Below are 9,319 nucleotides of genomic sequence, written 5' to 3' on the forward strand. Positions count from 1 at the left end.
TTCATAGTTGTGGAAAAGTCATATAGCTTGCTGGTGGGAGAAATTAATTACTCTAATAACAATGAAATTTATTGAGTTCATTTTTCTGTTTTTTGTTAGTTTTTTTTTAAAGTTTTTTGTCATATTTAGTTATCTTTACCCTGTTAAGTTATTATTTTTCCCCCCAGTCAGTTTAAATCTAGATTTAATTTAGCGAAACAAGTTATCCCTTTTTTTATGATATTTGGGTTAGGTTATTAAAATGTGCATTTTAACTATTATAAATTTATTAAACCTCAAAGTAGAGTAAATAATTGAAAACTTACGCAAAATAGTACGGTGAAAATCTCCCAAACATTAAAAAAAATATTTTACACCATAATAAACATAAAAAATATTTTACACCATAAATCATTAGGTAATAACCAGAAATGCACTTTAATACATTTCAAGTTTTATTACTTAGTTAGTGTGCTTCTTATTTTTTAATTGTGAACTTTTTTAATGATGGATATTAACAGGGCTAGATATTTTCATGATTTTATAAGTTATTTTGGTTGTTATTTTTGTAACTATTTCCACATGTATTATATTTGGTTAACCACGCAAATTTTAATTGTGAATATTTATAAAGCCACCTAGGTATTATGTTTTGTGGTGATTTTAACAAGGCAGGCAATTGGACTGATTAGGACCCAAGTTGGAAAGATCAAAATTTGTGTGAAAACATCCTCAACTTCTTTGCAAGCGGCATTTTCTTATCACGCTTTCATTTTGTATAGTCGCTGGACCTCAGAAATGATTCAAAGTTGATAAGGTAATTCTTCACTTTCTAGTCTCAAACTTTACAACATTTAGTTGAATTAACTTTTTATTTTATTTTAAGGGAATTTTTTGAAGGGAACTTGTATTCTGGTTAGCTGACTGTTCAAGTGCTGAATTAAGCAAAAAGACTTGAGATGAGAAAAGAAAGCCAACCCAAAACTTTATCTGAAGCTCAACTTATTTTTCAATCAAAAGATGCTAAATTACTGAAATCTATTGACAGGGTGCAAATAACAATTAAATTAAAATCACCATCAAGCTGATTACTATAAATAATGGAACTTAGAAATTTCTTGGGTCAACAGCATCTACCAGTATTGCAAAATTACATCCATGTTTCACAAATATTTATGGATTTATTGATTTCTAATGCGATATCATCATTAATATTATACAGTATTTTTCATTACACAGCAAAGACTGAAAATACCAGTAACACTTTTTGTGTTGTGCGTGGTTGGACAGTATCTTTAAAATAACTCAAAAAATTATTGAATTTAATGTAACTCACGTATAAGGCTCAATTCTTAGCAGTTTACACTTAACTTGTTTTTAATAGCTCTCATTTTACATTTGTTAATATTCAAATTTATACTCATAATATATTAACCAAAGGAACTTATATTTTTAGTACGGTGTAGTATATTCCGTAGTTGAGTTATGGAGGGTTCCACCACATTTTTTTTCAAAGCATATAAGGTTTGACAGCTACCAAAAGTCATAGCCAAATGCAGAAAGCTTAGCACCACTACTGATTATACTACAATTTTTTTTAAGTGGTAGCTATAATACTCTGAAAATATTTAACTTTTATCCATCTTTTAAATAGTACAAAACAGTGATTGAAGTGGTGTGATGTTTTATTTAATGACTTAGTGATTGTACGGGGACCTCGACCCAGTAAGTCGGGGATCCCTGGGTTTTCAACCCGGGTCGGGTTGCCAAATTTTTGGGTTCGGTTTTTTTTAGTCTGAGTGCTTAGCTACAGCCTAAAACCAAAACGGAGAAGGATGGGGCAAGCCAGTCTATTTTCACAGCGACTTCTCTCGTTCGAAGGTACAAAGGTCGCTCCACACTCTCCTCTCGTTCACAGTGATTTCGTTTTTGGTTTTACCATAATTCTATATTATTGTTCCATAAGATTGTCACTTTGGAAAATATTTTACTGAGAGCTAGTAATGAAGTGATGTCATCACGAGAAGAAAATATCCCCTTGCGAGGAGCTGGCAAAGGCTACGTGTGACCTGTTAGCAAGTGGACGCAAAACAGCGACGAAGGCCGTAATGCAGTGTGTTTTGTCAGTAAATTTTTTACACGTGAAGAATAGAAAGTGTCACACTTATGGAACATTATACACTTATGGTTTAACTTTTAAATAGTCGGCCGCTGAAGCGATGCGACTACTCTCGTCAATTTTGTAATTAGAAATCGCTTAAAAGTGAAAATTCCAAAAAACCCCAACCCAACCTGGTTTTTCGGGTTTTTTTTTTGTCCCCGACCCCGACTCAAATGTCACGCCGTATGATCACCATCATGACTGCATTCAAAACATATGTTCACTAGAAATATCAATTATAAATGCAAAAATTGTGATATTTAAAAAGATATTTAAGCGAGTTAATTTCATATTTAACATCTAAAAAAATCTTTCTACTTCCATCACTTCCAAGAAGCACATTAACTTAATAATCTTTTTCAATATGGAGTAATTTTAAAATTAGTGTAAAAATACTCTTACATATTGGAATTGAAATCATACAATCAACTTAAAGAAATTTAAATTGTACCATGTTAAATTTAATAACTCTTTGTGAATTTTGAAAACAGATTTAAAGTTTATCAGATCATTTTTCATTAATTTTATTATAAAGTAATATAATAATTGTTAAATAATTTTCGTGCATTTGGAAATTGATTGTATTAATGGCTAATTATTAAATTTGTTATATTTATCAAACAGGTATATTAATTTTTAGAAATAATGATTTTGTTTTGACAAAAGATAAATTTAAAATTGTCTAATTTATAGAAATATTTAAATAACTCTAATTTTAAAATAAACTACAATTTAAACATTTTTTTAGCGCTTATATTTTACCCCTTTTTTTTGCCTCCTGCTCGTCCGCCATGGCCTGTAATGGAGAAAATGTATTTATGGAGAATAGAACTGAATTAGTTTCCGAGAATTTGATGTTGATATTTTCAATTTAACAATGTTTTGGAAAAAATTATTTGCTAATTGAATATTTTCAATTGGGTTGTAATATTAGGCCTTGAACACGGTTTTCTCTGCGGCTAGCCTCACACACTTGGTCCTATATCCAGTCTCCCTTAACAATTTCCAAATCATTATAAGCCGACAGAATAATATTATTTATCTTAGTTTTATTAAATTTCTTTTCTATAAAGGATCCGATTTCTTGGTAACTTCGAAAACTTCACTTTCCTCAGAATGCAAGGATTTAGCTATCGCATAAGAACCGCGAGTGGCGCATTTATACAAAATAAATTTGGCAAATACGGTTCTGCTTTTTATATAGAGGTTAAGGCTATATAGCAGATAGTGGTTCCGTTTATCTATAATATAATTTACCCCCCTGCGTGGCTACTTATGTTGCCCTTTAAGTAAGGTTAATAATACAGTACAAAAAATAAAATTATATGACATGCCATGCAGAAGACTCAAATTGAAAAACAGATTCCATCAGAAGACTATAGGTTTCTAAACAACTTTTTTTAAATTTGGAAAATAAGCCATTCATTACTTTTGCAGCTACTATATACGCATCTTTTTTAAGGGCACCACACCAAATATTAAATTAATGAGTTCTCAGCCTTGCCCGTCTTAAATGCCCTACAAACTACGGATACATAGACGAAGCATTATACCGAAGCTTAGAGGATAATACTTGTTTCACACTATTATGAGCAGTAGTGTGAACACTTTCCATAGTGATATTATGAACTCCTGATTATACATCTCTTTACACTATAGTGACAGCTTTACAGATATAGGAAATATATACTTATATAATTATTAAATCAATTTATGGGAAATATTTTATTAAAAAACATTTATTAGTTTATAACCTATTTGGGTTTTTAAATATATCAAACAAACCGGATTTGGGTTTAAATTAAAAACTCACAATATTTTTAATACAAATGTTTTGTAACAAACATGCATGGATACTGTTGCATGATTTAGTTTTAAAAAAATCAACCCCTGGCACTGTAGATAAGTATGACCTACAGTGCCATAGGGGGAATTGCTTTAAACTAAATCATGGCAGTGTATTCCTTTTGGTCTAAAAAATGAGGTGATATCGTTTTAAAGTGGCCGTAAAGTTCCATGGGTACTGCACTGTCTTGACTAAAATTGGGACGCATTGCACGACTGAACCTTGGATTCATCGGATGACTAGCCTAAAGAAAGAAATTTTATATTTTATTCACAACTAGGTGATCAATGGAGAATTCAACTTCATGAAAGTCACTGTGTGGAAAACAATGGCATTTACTTCAAACTTAGAAGACACAATACGTACTCTCCTTGCTTCTTTTAAAATTTGAAGTATGCACTCCAATGAAGGATATACGGCTTCAGTTTGCTGATTTTCTTCTGGTCCACTTACATTTTGTGTAACATTAAACGTAAGCTCTTCACCACCTGACAAACTCAATACCATTTTATCAAGCACTTTAAATGCTTCGTTGTTAAACACATGGGTTTAAACCCATACCCACACCAAATTCCTCATGTCTGAAAAAAAAATAAACAAGCTACAAAAGATATTGAGTTTTCCTTGAAAAACCCATGGGAAAGTATGGCTAGCCTTACTTGTGGCATAGTTTTAACCATTACAATTACTATTAACAACCATGATTTCGAATGGTGCCTAAAAAATTACCTCACTAAATTTTCTTTTATCTTGTTTTGTGTCATTACTTGCGTTGCTTTTATCACTTTGACATTTGAAACTACAAGGAAATATTAATTTTTATATATATTGTTGTATAGACCATTTTAAAAAGCCAATTTTTACTTTTCAGAAACATTTCGGATATTTCCAACTCCAAAGAAAAAAAATGTTTAGGAAATATTGTGAGCATGTTGGGCTTGGGATGGGGGTCAACAATTTAATCCTTCCAAAAGTTAAAGTAGACTCCACAAATCCTTTCAAAGCATAAAATTCTTTTTTCAAATTTTCCAAAACTTAAAAATCTTCAGAACATCCTTTTCCAATCTAAATAATTTAATAAAAAAATAAGTTTTTAAACAATGGAACAACGAATTCAAAAAGAAATGAAAAACTTACGGCTTTAAAAATCGCATTTTTCAGAAATGGGTGACTATGGAAATACAAAACTTATAATACCACAAGAGAGAAAATTATACCTACCTTAGATAAAATATGTCTACATATAGGCCTAAGGTTTCTCAATCAAAAATTAGGGTCAGTTTGTTAGTAAAATCTATTGCAGGGGCTGGTCCTAATCCCAGAGTACAATTGGGTAACAAGTCCAATACTCTCCCTAGTCATTACTTCATTCGAAGATATGCATGTGAAAACAACAGACGACTTTACAATTTAAACAGGGTTCTTGATTATATTTAAGTTCTTTGTTAATGCTGGGTTCGGTTTTCTAACTAAAATCCCCGACTTTCTACGAAATTATTTAAATCCCTGACTTATCCCCGACATTATACCTCCATTCTACAGATCCCTGACTTATCCAGGTTCTGTACGAACCCGGTTAAATGTTTCTAGGCTGAAACTTTCTGTACAGAGGTAATTTTAAATGAGCAGGCAGTTTACATACAGGGTTCTCAGGTGAGTCGGCAGCAGGCTTGGAAATAAGGTTTTTTATAAAAGGTCCTTGGGACCAGCGAACCCTAGCATCTGAAATTATTAAGTCGTCCTGTGCTTTATTTTTCTCCTGTAGCTATTGTATTATATTATTGAGTAATAAATGTGTAATTTGTCTGCATTAGACCTTAAAGCATGAAAAATATATAAACTTTCAAATAACATCATTGACAACCTGAATTATTAACTCAGTTCAACCTCAATTTTCAAAAAATTTGGGGAATTAAAAACTAGTCCCAGTGACCATTGACCCCTAATTTTTCAATAAAACCAGTAAACCATGTTATTTCCAAGCTTGATCATCATGGACTACTCCCCTTTTTTTAAATATAAGCAGAAGGCTTCTAAGGGGGTAAATTATAGGAAGGCTAGGAAATAAGGTTTATTCTAAAATGGTCTTGGGGACAAGTGAGCCCTAACATCTCAAATGATTTAAGTGGTCTTTGGGGCTAATGACCCCTTGCCCCATTTATTTTTCTATTGGTCAAGTAATTGGTCTGCATTAGAACTTACAGAATAATAAAAATTGAAAAACTTTCAAATAAAATCATTGACAACCTGAAATAATACTGGTTCAACTAAAAATATTTTGGGAAAATTTCAAATTAAAAAAAACTAATTCCAGGGACCAGTGAACACCCATTACTTTGAATAAATAAACTGGTCCACGCAATTTATAAACTGGTTTTTGACGAGAAAGCCACTTATTTACAAGCCTGGTCGACCAAAATTTAAGTTTATAACCTGGCAGAACATGATTCATATAGTAATATTCTCACATTTTTAAAACTTTATTTAAAAATAGCACGTTTGACGAAACTGTTCCATGGATTTTAATGAAAGCCCAATGTCTATCTCCGTGGTCAAAAGTAGCTAAAAATAATAAATCTTAATCAATGGAGGCAAATTACAAAACCCATTCAAGTTATAGACAATGTACTCTCAAAACTTGGACAATTTTTGGAGTTTCTTTATGACAAAAAGAACTTAACACTTACTGGGTACATTCTTTCCTATTATGTAGGACAACTCCATTAAGGAATTATCTCCTACTAAAATATTACCGTTCCAGGTATCTAATTTATAACAATACATTAACAGTTTTAATTATTTTAAGAAAATTTCTGGATTCTTTAAAAAATAAAATTTTTACAAAAAAATGGTGGTGATTGTGGATCACGAAAAGTCGAGTTCCCTAAAATAGCACCAAAAGTGCTAAAAGTGGTGAATGGGTGGCTAGAAAAACGGGAATTATCAAAACCTTTTAAATCAAATTTGTTTTGGTTTCTGCAAGTTAAATCTTACCATAAATAACATAATAACAGTAAGTATTACACTTCCTATTCTCCCAATGCTAAATAAATTAACTGTAGTCTCGTTTCAACAATGACTATAATAATCATTGAATCTTAAAGCATTTCAACATTTTTGTGTGCTGAAGGTAGTTTTGTTCAAATTTGAGACCTAAACACGTTTTGGCTCGTTCATAATTCCATAGAGCATTTTTTCAGCAAATTACGAATTTGAATCCTCAAGTTACATAATCAGCCTCCGACAGACTACCATTAACCAACATCATTCAGTGGCATACTTATGGTTATTATGTTACTTATAATCTCAATGTGGAGCAGTGGCGTAGACATTGGGATTTGATGTTCCGAATAGTGTTCGAAAGGGGTCAAAATAAAGTCGGGGTCGGGGTCGGGGTGGGTCTAACCCCGCGAAAAACAACATTAGTAATAGTCTTAGTCGATAGCTACTCCGCAAAATTTTCGTTTTGAAAACAAAAACATTTGAGAGAGTTGGCCGTTTTTGATCTATTGAAATCTGGCAGGCTTGCCTGCCTTCCGCCCTGTATCTCCATACCGAAAATGGCCGACGATTACGCCGCCGAAAATATTTTACAAAACTTATCGGCGGCATTTTTGACCGTTGTTTTGTATTATCGACTAAGACTATAGTAAAAATAAATAAGATAGGTAGATTTTAAAATAGAGGTCTGTAGCTTAGGCATTGTAATTGTTTAAATAAGTTGTTTTATAAATTCACAAGTTATTTCCAAACGTTGTAACTGCACACTCCTTAGCTGAGACCGAGAGAGCCCGAAACAACGGCAATTATGAAACTAAAACTTAACTCCGAGTCAAGCGTCAAGCAAGAGCCCCGTCAGCGGCAACAGCCGAAGGTCATTCGGATCTTTCTATTGTCGCCCACGAAAAAAGGGAGAGAAGGAACCTATCTATTTACTATTTTTAGGATTTTAGCGGGGTGCGTCGGCGCGAAAATTTCAAATTACACTACGAAAACATAACCCCGAAAAATGGAAAACCCTGAATGGATTTGCGACAGTCGGGGTGGGGGTCCCTGTACGAACACTAGCTCCGAACCCTTTGATCTTAAATTTGAATACACTTAATTTCCATACCCTCCTCGATACCCTTCGAGCACTTAGATTTAGACCCCTTTGGGAATTTCGGACAATATCACTGCAAGTCTGCCGTTATTAGTACAAAGACAGTGACCATTTTTGACATTTTGATGTTTGTCTCTAACCCTTTTAGTTTTTAAAATACATGCTTATCACAAAAGAATTATTTCAGTGTTTCTATGAAATTACTTCACAAAAGCCATTAAGCACCATCCTTTACTTAGCACAATAACATGGTATGGATTTAGCGAATCAGTGATTGCATATAATAAAACAAACTTTCTCAAAATGACGTTTTCATTGTTCATGCCTTTGTGGAAATAATGGCAGCACTATGGACCCTACATCTCGACTTGATTAGCTGAACCAAGAGCTATACATAAAATCTGTGCAATAAAATATGGTTGCTTACAACCAGACATGCCATATGTGGTTACGTTACGTTAAAAACGTAAGTTTACAGATTCAATATCTTTCTTGGCAATAAAATTATACAAAAGATTAGTTTATCAAATCAAAATCTCATTAACCAGCTTTATCATAGGGTTCTAATCTCCAATTTTTAGATCCACGACCTAGAATAGTTTGAAAAAAAAATATAAATATATGAAACAATAATGACCATTGGCAAGACAGAAGGGTCAAAATAAAGTTATGACAGGAGTGACCCCAACCACGCTTTTTTTCCTGTAGATTAAACATAGGTTATAGGTTATTTAATTGTCTTATAAAAATATTCTTTTGGAACCGAGCAGCTCCGTAATAGAGCTAAGCAAAAATAATGTCATTATAAATTTTTCGACCAAAATGGCGACTATGGGCAAATCCACGGCGTGCCACTACTCTTGTAGTACTCTTCTCGGCTGGAAAATTTCGGAAAAATGGCGGCAAGATTGCGGCCGCTACGCTACGTGTTGCCGCCATTTTCCCCAAATTTTCGCTAAACTTCTTACAAGGATGCTGGCGCGTGCATCGCTCCGCTACTTCGCCTACCTTCCTATCCTCCTTGATTAATCCAAGGTACAGGGAAACCATTTACCCCAAGGCTTAACATTTTCAGTCAAGGTCAACGAAAATGTTATACCTTGGGTAATCACGTAGGAAGTAAAATTTTATAATAACAATTTACTTTCAACTTATAAGTATTTAACTTAAGTATTTCTTACCTTTTCCGTTTCGCCGATGCATGGTGTTTTCTTCAAAACTTTCTCTGTGC

General features: G+C 33.0%; 1 long non-coding RNA gene across 1 annotated transcript; it reads right to left on the minus strand.

The window, feature by feature from the left end:
- Window positions 1–4,172: 4,172 nt before the first annotated feature.
- LOC149933950 (uncharacterized) lies at window positions 4,173–4,935 on the minus strand. Its single transcript, XR_016482318.1, has 4 exons — window positions 4,851–4,935; window positions 4,716–4,785; window positions 4,353–4,567; window positions 4,173–4,230 (listed from the first exon to the last, which is right to left on the minus strand). It is a non-coding gene; the product is annotated as an uncharacterized LOC149933950 (long non-coding RNA).
- Window positions 4,936–9,319: the final 4,384 nt, after the last annotated feature.

Source organism: Leiobunum rupestre, chromosome 7 (genome assembly GCF_980474605.1).
Source record: "Leiobunum rupestre chromosome 7, qqLeiRupe1.1.hap1, whole genome shotgun sequence".
In the NCBI taxonomy this organism is placed as follows: Eukaryota; Metazoa; Arthropoda; class Arachnida; order Opiliones; family Sclerosomatidae; genus Leiobunum; species Leiobunum rupestre.